The sequence below is a fragment of the Ambystoma mexicanum genome, chromosome 1p, assembly GCF_040938575.1.
Source record: "Ambystoma mexicanum isolate Mex_15411 chromosome 1p, UKY_AmexF1_1, whole genome shotgun sequence".
Taxonomy (NCBI): Eukaryota; Metazoa; Chordata; class Amphibia; order Caudata; family Ambystomatidae; genus Ambystoma; species Ambystoma mexicanum.
In genome coordinates, this window is record NC_090921.1 from 4,465,790 (window position 1) to 4,479,361 (window position 13,572).

Sequence of the window (13,572 nt, forward strand, 5' to 3'; positions counted from 1 at the left end):
GCCCTTCCATGGGAACACCACTAACTATAGTTAATATGTTCACCAGTGGATAAAGTGGGGTGCTACATTGAGGGGGGGCGTGGCCAAAGTATGTGTGTATTTAGGCCACACCCCAAATGAGAGCCCCCCCCCACTCGCCAATGCAGGGTAGAGGGGTTGGTGAAAGGCTGGGGCACACCAAAGGTGTAATACCAGTGTGCCCCTCTCTCACACGCACCAGGCAGCCCTTTCATTCAAGGTGCCGCGTGGATAACAACCACAGGCTCCTTGAATGAAAGGGCTTCCTGCTGCGTGATGACTACTCTGAAACAGGGACCTGTCTCTCCGTTTGTTTTCCTGTAAAGAGTCATCACTCATCATGAAGCCTCATTTAAAAGGCCTCATGCTGCATGATGACACCTGCAGGCAGTCCGTGTAACTGTGCAACGCTTCGGCTACAGGACTGCCTGAGGAGCCCTTTCTTGAGACTGCCGAGGCGTGGCCCAGGCTAACACCGGCCCACTTAAAGCCCTGATGATCACCCATATAGTATACACCTCCTCAATTACGTGCAGTCATTACACAACAGAACGTGATTTATGCTGCAGTGAAGAGCACTCCGTTTATAGTCGGGAGTTCTGCCCTGTGGGCAATAAAAAGTGGCATAATTAAAAGTTCAGAGTTAAATAGATAATGTATTGTGCGAGCACATATTAGAAACATGCGGATTTTGCTATGGTAATTTCTTTGCGGTATTTTCTTCAACAAGTATACACCAGTAAACCATCTGTGAGCAAATTCGTAGACGTGGCTGGGACGTTTGGATGCTTTCATGAGAGCTCCAGGGGCCGGTAGAGGGATGAATGTTTACGTTAGAGCTGCAGAATAATGTGCATAATGTTCTGATTTCACTTTCAAAATGTCAGCAGCATGCAAACAGATTTTTAGAAGTAAAAAAAAAAACTTTGCTGCATTGGCCGGGAATCGAACCCGGGCCTCCCGCGTGGCAGGCGAGAATTCTACCACTGAACCACCAATGCTTGCATGTTCAAGCCTGTGGGAAAAAGTGCAGTTGAGCACAATTCATGAATGCCAAAGGACCGAATAGAGCGACAGGGAAGCAATGCACTTTCAATTTCAAAAGCAGGGAGCAGGCAGAGAGCTCACATTCTGGTGAAATCTTCATTCATACTTTGCTAGGTCCTTTTTTTAAGTTTTACTCTCTGCCTTACTGTAGTTCGCACGGAAATAAGAGAAACCTTGTCAACCACTTCAATTCCTTCAAACTCATTATTGCTTACAACATTAATATGTCCGGTCAGATTCATGGGTAAGACTTTTAGAAAATATTATTCAATAATAAAATCAAATTTCTCATTTCATTGTAAATTGAATACATTCATTAATGCTCATATCTTCTATTTCACAATGATATCATTGCCTCTAGACAAAAGATTATTCTTCATGAATTCTGCAAAGAAACTAGAAAAGCGGATGCCATTAACACCAAAAACAAGTTAACTCAGCCCAATAATTCTCAGTTCTCACCATACATTGATTCGAAGTGCACGGTTCTTGGCGCAAGCATAATGAGTTTAGATGAAATTAATCAACACCAATGACTTTTCTTTGTATACCAATCAACACCCACACGTGTTTCGAGTCTTAGGGAGAGGTTGCACTATTCAGTGTATTTCACTTTTGATAAACTTTTTATTTCGCTATCGGTATATCTGTAAGTATTGGTATAGTCGCAGTTATTAGATCATCCCTCCCGCGTCTTTGTCAAGGTGTTTGCTGTTGTGTGATTAAACCTAAGGAAGATAGAAGCCCTTTATCTACAAAGTGCTGCTGGCGGTCACCTGCTGGCCAACAAACTGCCACCAAGGCCAGCCGCCCTGCCGCGACTCCTAGCAAGGAAAGGGGAAGCTAGACCCGGCCAGGACCGCTGTCTCATCGAGTAAACAGCTCCCGCCTGAAAGAGGAAGACACCGAGGGCAGCCTCCTGCTGCCTTGGGAAGACCACCATGTTCGACTGCCATCTGCCAATGTAACTGTCTCTCATTTCGGACCTACAGGCCCATACCGTGTGATCACGGTCCTGCCGGTCCCTGCTGGTCTGGGCCCCCCAGATCAGACTGGTGCCTTGGGTCCGCCCAGGCTACCCTCCATCCAGGCAGGCACACCGGGTAATTATTGCCCCAACTGGTTAGGAAAGACACCTGCAGTAAAACTATCTTGTTCATATTATCTAAAGTGGGGATAGTAATGCACTGCAGCACAGACATGAATGGCACTTTCTACTGGTTTTATGGAGAACTATTTGGCCCGAGGAGGAAAACAGCCAATGCCGAAATGGAGCAATGTCTAGACAGTATCCCGATCCCTCTGCTCTCCAGAGAAGCCAGTGCCCTATTCAAAAGTCCCATGACGCAAGAAGAAATCAAAACAGCAATCTGCGAGGTGCCCAATGGTAATGCACCCAGGTCAGATGGGCTATGCCAGAATTTTATGAAGAATTTCCGGACCTCCTACCCCATATCTATTACAGCTTTGGGAGGAGTCCCTTTCAAAAGGGACATTACCCGAATCAATGCGAGAACTCATAATAATCTTGCTTTTATAACTTAATAAGCCTGCGCGGGATTGCGTCTTCTGCCGTCCACTATCTCTTATCAAGGTGGGCGTTAAAAGGTACGCCAAAATAATACCAACTAGGCTTCTACCCTTCTAATGCACCTGGACCAGTCGGGATGACTCTAAATCTGCAAAGACTATTCAACATGTTGATCTGAGTGGACCCAGAGGTGCATGAAGTGGCTGTTTCTCTAGACATGCAGAAAGCATTTGACTCTGTGTCCTGGCAATTCCTCTTCAAAGTCCTAGAGAAATATGGTTTTGGCCCTGATTTTTCCATCTTGGATTAGATTGTTATGAACAAAGCCATTCGCCAGGCGGAGATCGAATGACATACTCTCCTCAATTCTCCATTTAGCTAAGTGTACGAGGCAAGGCAGCCCTCGTTCCCCACTACTATTCGCATTGGTGGTGGAACTGCTGGCAGACATCATTAGCGATCATTTCCAAGATAAGGGCATCAAACTGGGGGGCACTCCTGAAATGATATTGCTTTGCGCTGATGCTATTCAATTACTTGTGAGGAATCCGGGCAGGGCATATAGCCCATGATCCTGACCCAAGTGGTGACTGATTTCAGTAAATACTCAAGACTCTGCATTAGTAGAGCTAAATCCAAAGTGTTTCCATTAAGCTCCAAAACCAAGAGACCCGCCAACATGGCTGGCCTCAAATGGTCCGACACCCCATTTAAATACTTCGGTACCCTATTTCCACATTCAAACATTGGAATCTTTGACGGTATCCATGGAGCATATATAATACAACTGCAGCGGAACTTGGCGAGATGGAGCAAATCGCCAATGTCGCTAATGGGTAGAATTTCAGCCTGAAGGTTATCGTCCTTCCCAAGCTGCTATATTTGTTCGGTAAGATATTGTTATGGCGAGGCAGAGACTTTTTCACTGAATGGGTGTGCCTGTGCACCGATTTTGTGTTGACACCCGGCCCAATTACAATGCAATGAGCAGTCTTAGCGCTGCGGTATGAGTCTGGTAGCCTTGCGGCTACACATTTTGAATTATACTACTTGCTTGCACAGAATCAGTTTGCAGCATACTGGTTCGGGACTGATATGGCACATCCCCATGTTAAACTAGAAACCGTGACTGCTAGTGATGCCAATCTACAAACTCTTCTGCTTGTTGACTGCTATAAATGGGACAATCCAGTAGACTCAGTGGGATCCACACTTCCTGCGTGGAGGAAACTGTTCCGGCAGGTGGAGATTGGCGCCCCTTACGATAAACAATCCTGCCCTAAGCCCCATCATGGACTGCAGGATCATCACAGACTGGCTGGAAGCACAGTTTCACACGCTGGGAGACATGTTTGTTGAGGGTCATTTCAAAGATTGGAATGGAGTCACGGCTCAGATCGACAGTGGGCCATTATAAATATTGCAATTTAAACGCATGCACGCATCATTTAGGTCGCATTGGCCTTCTTTCCCGTGGGAACCAGTTCCCTATCCTTGCTTGTCACACATAATGAATTCCAGGAGGTGAGGAGAGGGATATCTGCCCTATATAATCTAGTACAACAGAATACACCGCAGATAGAGTCAAAAGCTAGACTCAAATGGAGTCAGGACTTGCAGATGGTGTTGAGCAATGGACAAGCATTTTGTAGACTTGCAAAAGAGTTTAAGCTCATCTACTTTAACATGGTAAATTGCCTTCATTATACCCCATCCACAATCACATTATTCAATTCAGAATCTGAGGGCAGGTGCCCGATATGCCGGACCCCAAATGCAGACTTTTTGCATATTCTCTGGGCCTGCCCGATGCTGGGATCATACTGGTCAGAGGTGTGCAAGGTCATAGTGGACATTACTGGCTTTCGGGTGGACGTGCTTTCCCGTACATGTATGTTTGACGTTGTGGGCAAAATGTTTATTATCATCCATAGACTGTTAAATCTAGGTCTTTTCGTAGCTAAACGAGTTATATATTAGAAATGGAAGGACAACTGTCCTCTCATGCCCAATATGTGGATGTCAAATATGGAACTGGCCAACGATATGGAAGTACTGTATGCTACCCTCTCCCAGCGGGGTGTCATCCCAAAGACAAATAGGCTGCTCTTAAGGACTATATAATGTTCGAAAACTGACTGATACACAACATGACCAAAGCACTGACTCTGTGGCAGATTGAGAATAGATATGGCTTAACCACTGATATACAATGTAATCAGGCACCATGTAATGTATATGCCTTGCCTCCTGATGCTTTATTTTTGTACTGTTTGTTCAACCACCTAAGTGCTGAAATAAAAAAAGAATTCAAAAAATGCCATGCCACCTCTGCCTGCATGGACTTTGCATCACAGCAACTGTCAGAGATGCATATGTGACATTTGAGCCTGCTCTGTGCCATGGCAGAACTGGCTCTCTAACTGTTAGGAGACTGGCTACAGCAAGTCATGTGTACAATCATTTTACCAAGGCGCATTTATGAATGAGGGCTCTGTGTCATTTAATCGACAGCCGTTTTTTCGACGGGTGGTTTTACGAAGAGTTTTGCCGAAAAAACTCATCAAATTTTTGTCCAATACATTTTTGGGGGGTTACTCCCCTCCCCCTCCTCTACCAATTTTCTGTTTTCCCCATCCCTTAATATGCCCTCCCCATTCCCCCCCCAAAAAATGTTGATGAGTGTTTTCGGCAAAAACCATTCGTAAAAACACCAGTCGAAAAAACGGGTGTCGGGTGTCGATGAAAGGACGTAGTACCATGAATGAGGGGGTCTGACCCCCTTTTACCCCTATACACCTTCGCCAATTACATGTACTCATTACACAGACAGCCTTAGAATCATTAGCAGCATTTAATTTAAATAAGAATAAAAAAAGCCAGGGCTTTCACACCTTTGCAGATGACAATCCGTCACATCAAAACATACATGACAACATCTTTGCCACAGCTGGGAGGGAGGTTTTGTAACAGAGCTCGGGAGAATTGAATGTTCCCATTGGATTGAATGGGGGTTAGAAATATTTTAGGAGGGAGAAGGTAAAATAGAGCGCAATTTGTGATGAAATAATTGAGAGACTCCCGACTATGTCGGGAGGGTTTGCATGCAAGTAAATGTGGAATAATATCAACTATTCTAGCTGGATATGGGAGAATCTCGGTGTTAGTACATCAAAATGTGGAGTTTATCGGCATGCACGAAATTGTAGGCCACAGAAACATAACTCAATGAAGTTAACTCCAGATAAGATACTAAAGGCCTGGGTAAGCCAGTCTGCCTGCTCTGTACAGGCAAACCTGACGACCTATCTGCCCCCTTGTGCATACAGCACATTGGCCACCGAAAGAAAGCCAAAATATGAATTAGGTAACAATGTCATGTGCAGCCCACTTTAATTGCAAAGTGCGAACTTTTCAGCTGACTAAAGTCAAGAAACGAACTCATCATGTTGTGATGTTTCTCGCAGTTTCTGTGTTGTGCATGCGCCCAGCACCGGGCAGCGTGGGCCACATGCAGCTCACTACAGTGGGAATAGGTTGTTCTGCCAAGCTTGATCAAAGTGGGGGCCTGTGCCCCCCTGCCCTTCCATGGGAACACCACTAACTATAGTTAATATGTTCACCAGTGGATAAAGTGGGGTGCTACATTGAGGGGGGGCGTGGCCAAAGTATGTGTGTATTTAGGCCACACCCCAAATGAGAGCCCCCCCCACTCGCCAATGCAGGGTAGAGGGGTTGGTGAAAGGCTGGGGCACACCAAAGGTGTAATAGCAGTGTGCCCCTCTCTCACACGCACCAGGCAGCCCTTTCATTCAAGGTGCCGCGTGGATAACAACCACAGGCTCCTTGAATGAAAGGGCTGCCTGCTGCGTGATGACTACTCTGAAACAGGGACCTGTCTCTCCGTCTGTTTTCCTGTAAAGAGTCATCACTCCTCATGAAGCCTCATTTAAAAGGCCTCATGCTGCATGATGACACCTGCAGGCAGTCCGTGTAACTGTGCAACGCTTCGGCTACAGGACTGCCTGAGGAGCCCTTTCTTGAGACTGCCGAGGCGTGGCCCAGGCTAACACCGGCCCACTTAAAGCCCTGATGATCACCCATATAGTATACACCTCCTCAATTACGTGCAGTCATTACACAACAGAACGTGATTTATGCTGCAGTGAAGAGCACTCCGTTTATAGTCGGGAGTTCTGCCCTGGGGGCAATAAAAAGTGGCATAATTAAAAGTTCAGAGTTAAATAGATAATGTATTGTGCGAGCACATATTAGAAACATGCGGATTTTGCTATGGTAATTTCTTTGCGGTATTTTCTTCAATAAGTATACACCAGTAAACCATCTGTGAGCAAATTCGTAGACGTGGCTGGGAGGTTTGGATGCTTTCATGAGAGCTCCAGGGGGCGGTAGAGGGTTGAATGTTTACGTTAGAGCTGCAGAATAATGTGCATAATGTTCTGATTTCACTTTCAAAATGTCAGCAGCATGCAAACAGATTTTTAGAAGTAAAAAAAACTTTGCTGCATTGGCCGGGAATCGAACCCGGGCCTCCCGCGTGGCAGGCGAGAATTCTACCACTGAACCACCAATGCTTGCATGTTCAACTATCCGGAAAAATGTGCAGTTGAGCACAATTCATGAATGCCAAAGGACCGGATAGAGCGACAGGGAAGCAATGCACTTTCAATTTCAAAAGCAGGGAGCAGGCAGAGAGCTCACATTCTGGTGAAATCTTCATTCATACTTTGCTAGGTCCTTTTTTTAAGTTTTACTCTCTGCCTTACTGTAGTTCGCACGGAAATAAGAGAAACCTTGTCAACCACTTCAATTCCTTCAAACTCATTATTGCTTACAACATTAATATGTCCGGTCAGATTCATGGGTAAGACTTTTAGAAAATATTATTCAATAATAAAATCAAATTTCTCATTTCATTGTAAATTGAATGCATTCATTAATGCTCATATCTTCTATTTCACAATGATATCATTGCCTCTAGACAAAAGATTATTCTTCATGAATTCTGCAAAGAAACTAGAAAAGCGGATGCCATTAACACCAAAAACAAGTTAACTCAGCCCAATAATTCTCAGTTCTCACCATACATTGATTCGAAGTGCACGGTTCTTGGCGCAAGCATAATGAGTTTAGATGAAATTAATCAACACCAATGACTTTTCTTTGTATACCAATCAACACCCACACGTGTTTCGAGTCTTAGGGAGAGGTTGCACTATTCAGTGTATTTCACTTTTGATAAACCTTTTATTTCGCTATCGGTATATCTGTAAGTATTGGTATAGTCGCAGTTATTAGATCATCCCTCCCGCGTCTTTGTCAAGGTGTTTGCTGTTGTGTGATTAAACCTAAGGAAGATAGAAGCCCTTTATCTACAAAGTGCTGCTGGCGGTCACCTGCTGGCCAACAAACTGCCACCAAGGCCAGCCGCCCTGCCGCGACTCCTAGCAAGGAAAGGGGAAGCTAGACCCGGCCAGGACCGCTGTCTCATCGAGTAAACAGCTCCCGCCTGAAAGAGGAAGACACCGAGGGCAGCCTCCTGCTGCCTTGGGAAGACCACCATGTTCGACTGCCATCTGCCAATGTAACTGTCTCTCATTTCGGACCTACAGGCCCATACCGTGTGATCACGGTCCTGCCGGTCCCTGCTGGTCTGGGCCCCCCAGATCAGACTGGTGCCTTGGGTCCGCCCAGGCTACCCTCCATCCAGGCAGGCACACCGGGTAATTATTGCCCCAACTGGTTAGGAAAGACACCTGCAGTAAAACTATCTTGTTCATATTATCTAAAGTGGGGTTAGTAATGCACTGCAGCACAGACATGAATGGCACTTTCTACTGGTTTTATGGAGAACTATTTGGCCCGAGGAGGAAAACAGCCAATGCCGAAATGGAGCAATGTCTAGACAGTATCCCGATCCCTCTGCTCTCCAGAGAAGCCAGTGCCCTATTCAAAAGTCCCATGACGCAAGAAGAAATCAAAACAGCAATCTGCGAGGTGCCCAATGGTAATGCACCCAGGTCAGATGGGCTATGCCAGAATTTTATGAAGAATTTCCGGACCTCCTACCCCATATCTATTACAGCTTTGGGAGGAGTCCCTTTCAAAAGGGACATTACCCGAATCAATGCGAGAACTCATAATAATCTTGCTTTTATAACTTAATAAGCCTGCGCGGGATTGCGTCTTCTGCCGTCCACTATCTCTTATCAAGGTGGACGTTAAAAGGTACGCCAAAATAATACCAACTAGGCTTCTACCCTTCTAATGCACCTGGACCAGTCGGGATGACTCTAAATCTGCAAAGACTATTCAACATGTTGATCTGAGTGGACCCAGAGGTGCATGAAGTGGCTGTTTCTCTAGACATGCAGAAAGCATTTGACTCTGTGTCCTGGCAATTCCTCTTCAAAGTCCTAGAGAAATATGGTTTTGGCCCTGATTTTTCCATCTTGGATTAGATTGTTATGAACAAAGCCATTCGCCAGGCGGAGATCGAATGACATACTCTCCTCAATTCTCCATTTAGCTAATTGTACGAGGCAAGGCAGCCCTCGTTCCCCACTACTATTCGCATTGGTGGTGGAACTGCTGGCAGACATCATTAGCGATCATTTCCAAGATAAGGGCATCAAACTGGGGGGCACTCCTGAAATGATATTGCTTTGCGCTGATGCTATTCAATTACTTGTGAGGAATCCGGGCAGGGCATATAGCCCATGATCCTGACCCAAGTGGTGACTGATTTCAGTAAATACTCAAGACTCTGCATTAGTAGAGCTAAATCCAAAGTGTTTCCATTAAGCTCCAAAACCAAGAGACCCGCCAACATGGCTGGCCTCAAATGGTCCGACACCCCATTTAAATACTTCGGTACCCTATTTCCACATTCAAACATTGGAATCTTTGACGGTATCCATGGAGCATATATAATACAACTGCAGCGGAACTTGGCGAGATGGAGCAAATCGCCAATGTCGCTAATGGGTAGAATTTCAGCCTGAAGGTTATCGTCCTTCCCAAGCTGCTATATTTGTTCGGTAAGATATTGTTATGGCGAGGCAGAGACTTTTTCACTGAATGGGTGTGCCTGTGCACCGATTTTGTGTTGACACCCGGCCCAATTACAATGCAATGAGCAGTCTTAGCGCTGCGGTATGAGTCTGGTAGCCTTGCGGCTACACATTTTGAATTATACTACTTGCTTGCACAGAATCAGTTTGCAGCATACTGGTTCGGGACTGATATGGCACATCCCCATGTTAAACTAGAAACCGTGACTGCTAGTGATGCCAATCTACAAACTCTTCTGCTTGTTGACTGCTATAAATGGGACAATCCAGTAGACTCAGTGGGATCCACACTTCCTGCGTGGAGGAAACTGTTCCGGCAGGTGGAGATTGGCGCCCCTTACGATAAACAATCCTGCCCTAAGCCCCATCATGGACTGCAGGATCATCACAGACTGGCTGGAAGCACAGTTTCACACGCTGGGAGACATGTTTGTTGAGGGTCATTTCAAAGATTGGAATGGAGTCACGGCTCAGATCGACAGTGGGCCATTATAAATATTGCAATTTAAACGCATGCACGCATCATTTAGGTCGCATTGGCCTTCTTTCCCGTGGGAACCAGTTCCCTATCCTTGCTTGTCACACATAATGAATTCCAGGAGGTGAGGAGAGGGATATCTGCCCTATATAATCTAGTACAACAGAATACACCGCAGATAGAGTCAAAAGCTAGACTCAAATGGAGTCAGGACTTGCAGATGGTGTTGAGCAATGGACAAGCATTTTGTAGACTTGCAAAAGAGTTTAAGCTCATCTACTTTAACATGGTAAATTGCCTTCATTATACCCCATCCACAATCACATTATTCAATTCAGAATCTGAGGGCAGGTGCCCGATATGCCGGACCCCAAATGCAGACTTTTTGCATATTCTCTGGGCCTGCCCGATGCTGGGATCATACTGGTCAGAGGTGTGCAAGGTCCTAGTGGACATTACTGGCTTTCGGGTGGACGTGCTTTCCCGTACATGTATGTTTGACGTTGTGGGCAAAATGTTTATTATCATCCATAGACTGTTAAATCTAGGTCTTTTCGTAGCTAAACGAGTTATATATTAGAAATGGAAGGACAACTGTCCTCTCATGCCCAATATGTGGATGTCAAATATGGAATTGGCCAACGATATGGAAGTACTGTATGCTACCCTCGCCCAGCGGGGTGTCATCCCAAAGACAAATAGGCTGCTCTTAAGGACTATATAATGTTCGAAAACTGACTGATACACAACATGACCAAAGGACTGACTCTGTGGCAGATTGAGAATAGATATGGCTTAACCACTGATATACAATGTAATCAGGCACCATGTAATGTATATGCCTTGCCTCCTGATGCTTTATTTTTGTACTGTTTGTTCAACCACCTAAGTGCTGAAATAAAAAAAGAATTCAAAAAATGCCATGCCACCTCTGCCTGCATGGACTTTGCATCACAGCAACTGTCAGAGATGCATATGTGACATTTGAGCCTGCTCTGTGCCATGGCAGAACTGGCTCTCTAACTGTTAGGAGACTGGCTACAGCAAGTCATGTGTACAATCATTTTACCAAGGCGCATTTATGAATGAGGGCTCTGTGTCATTTAATCGACAGCCGTTTTTTCGACGGGTGGTTTTACGAAGAGTTTTGCCGAAAAAACTCATCAAATTTTTGTCCAATACATTTTTGGGGGGTTACTCCCCTCCCCCTCCTCTACCAATTTTCTGTTTTCCCCATCCCTTAATATGCCCTCCCCATTCCCCCCCCAAAAAATGTTGATGAGTGTTTTCGGCAAAAACCATTCGTAAAAACACCAGTCGAAAAAACGGGTGTCGGGTGTCGATGAAAGGACGTAGTACCATGAATGAGGGGGTCTGACCCCCTTTTACCCCTATACACCTTCGCCAATTACATGTACTCATTACACAGACAGCCTTAGAATCATTAGCAGCATTTAATTTAAATAAGAATAAAAAAAGCCAGGGCTTTCACACCTTTGCAGATGACAATCCGTCACATCAAAACATACATGACAACATCTTTGCCACAGCTGGGAGGGAGGTTTTGTAACAGAGCTCGGGAGAATTGAATGTTCCCATTGGATTGAATGGGGGTTAGAAATATTTTAGGAGGGAGAAGGTAAAATAGAGCGCAATTTGTGATGAAATAATTGAGAGACTCCCGACTATGTCGGGAGGGTTTGCATGCAAGTAAATGTGGAATAATATCAACTATTCTAGCTGGATATGGGAGAATCTCGGTGTTAGTACATCAAAATGTGGAGTTTATCGGCATGCACGAAATTGTAGGCCACAGAAACATAACTCAATGAAGTTAACTCCAGATAAGATACTAAAGGCCTGGGTAAGCCAGTCTGCCTGCTCTGTACAGGCAAACCTGACGACCTATCTGCCCCCTTGTGCATACAGCACATTGGCCACCGAAAGAAAGCCAAAATATGAATTAGGTAACAATGTCATGTGCAGCCCACTTTAATTGCAAAGTGCGAACTTTTCAGCTGACTAAAGTCAAGAAACGAACTCATCATGTTGTGATGTTTCTCGCAGTTTCTGTGTTGTGCATGCGCCCAGCACCGGGCAGCGTGGGCCACATGCAGCTCACTACAGTGGGAATAGGTTGTGCTGCCAAGCTTGATCAAAGTGGGGGCCTGTGCCCCCCTGCCCTTCCATGGGAACACCACTAACTATAGTTAATATGTTCACCAGTGGATAAAGTGGGGTGCTACATTGAGGGGGGGCGTGGCCAAAGTATGTGTGTATTTAGGCCACACCCCAAATGAGAGCCCCCCCCACTCGCCAATGCAGGGTAGAGGGGTTGGTGAAAGGCTGGGGCACACCAAAGGTGTAATACCAGTGTGCCCCTCTCTCACACGCACCAGGCAGCCCTTTCATTCAAGGTGCCGCGTGGATAACAACCACAGGCTCCTTGAATGAAAGGGCTGCCTGCTGCGTGATGACTACTCTGAAACAGGGACCTGTCTCTCCGTCTGTTTTCCTGTAAAGAGTCATCACTCCTCATGAAGCCTCATTTAAAAGGCCTCATGCTGCATGATGACACCTGCAGGCAGTCCGTGTAACTGTGCAACGCTTCGGCTACGGGACTGCCTGAGGAGCCCTTTCTTGAGACTGCCGAGGCGTGGCCCAGGCTAACACCGGCCCACTTAAAGCCCTGATGATCACCCATATAGTATACACCTCCTCAATTACGTGCAGTCATTACACAACAGAACGTGATTTATGCTGCAGTGAAGAGCACTCCGTTTATAGTCGGGAGTTCTGCCCTGGGGGCAATAAAAAGTGGCATAATTAAAAGTTCAGAGTTAAATAGATAATGTATTGTGCGAGCACATATTAGAAACATGCGGATTTTGCTATGGTAATTTCTTTGCGGTATTTTCTTCAACAAGTATACACCAGTAAACCATCTGTGAGCAAATTCGTAGACGTGGCTGGGAGGTTTGGATGCTTTCATGAGAGCTCCAGGGGGCGGTAGAGGGATGAATGTTTACGTTAGAGCTGCAGAATAATGTGCATAATGTTCTGATTTCACTTTCAAAATGTCAGCAGCATGCAAACAGATTTTTAGAAGTAAAAAAAACTTTGCTGCATTGGCCGGGAATCGAACCCGGGCCTCCCGCGTGGCAGGCGAGAATTCTACCACTGAACCACCAATGCTTGCATGTTCAAGCCTCTGGAAAATGTGCAGTTGAGCACAATTCATGAATGCCGAAGGATTGGATAGGGTGACAGGAAACCAATGCACTTTCAATTTCAAAAGCAGGGAGCAGGCAGAGAGCTCACATTCTGGTGAAATCTTCATTCATACTTTGCTACGTCCTTTTTCAAGTTTTACTCTCTGCCTTACTGTAGTTCGCACGGAAATA

General features: G+C 45.5%; 3 non-coding genes across 3 annotated transcripts; all 3 read right to left on the minus strand.

Moving 5' to 3' along the window:
- Window positions 1–948: 948 nt before the first annotated feature.
- Window positions 949–1,019, minus strand: TRNAG-GCC (transfer RNA glycine (anticodon GCC)). Its single transcript has one exon. It is a non-coding gene; the product is annotated as a tRNA-Gly (tRNA).
- A 6,101-nt stretch (window positions 1,020–7,120) lies between these two features.
- TRNAG-GCC (transfer RNA glycine (anticodon GCC)) lies at window positions 7,121–7,191 on the minus strand. Its single transcript has one exon. It is a non-coding gene; the product is annotated as a tRNA-Gly (tRNA).
- Window positions 7,192–13,292: 6,101 nt separating this feature from the next.
- TRNAG-GCC (transfer RNA glycine (anticodon GCC)) lies at window positions 13,293–13,363 on the minus strand. Its single transcript has one exon. It is a non-coding gene; the product is annotated as a tRNA-Gly (tRNA).
- Between the last annotated feature and the right edge of the window lie 209 nt (window positions 13,364–13,572).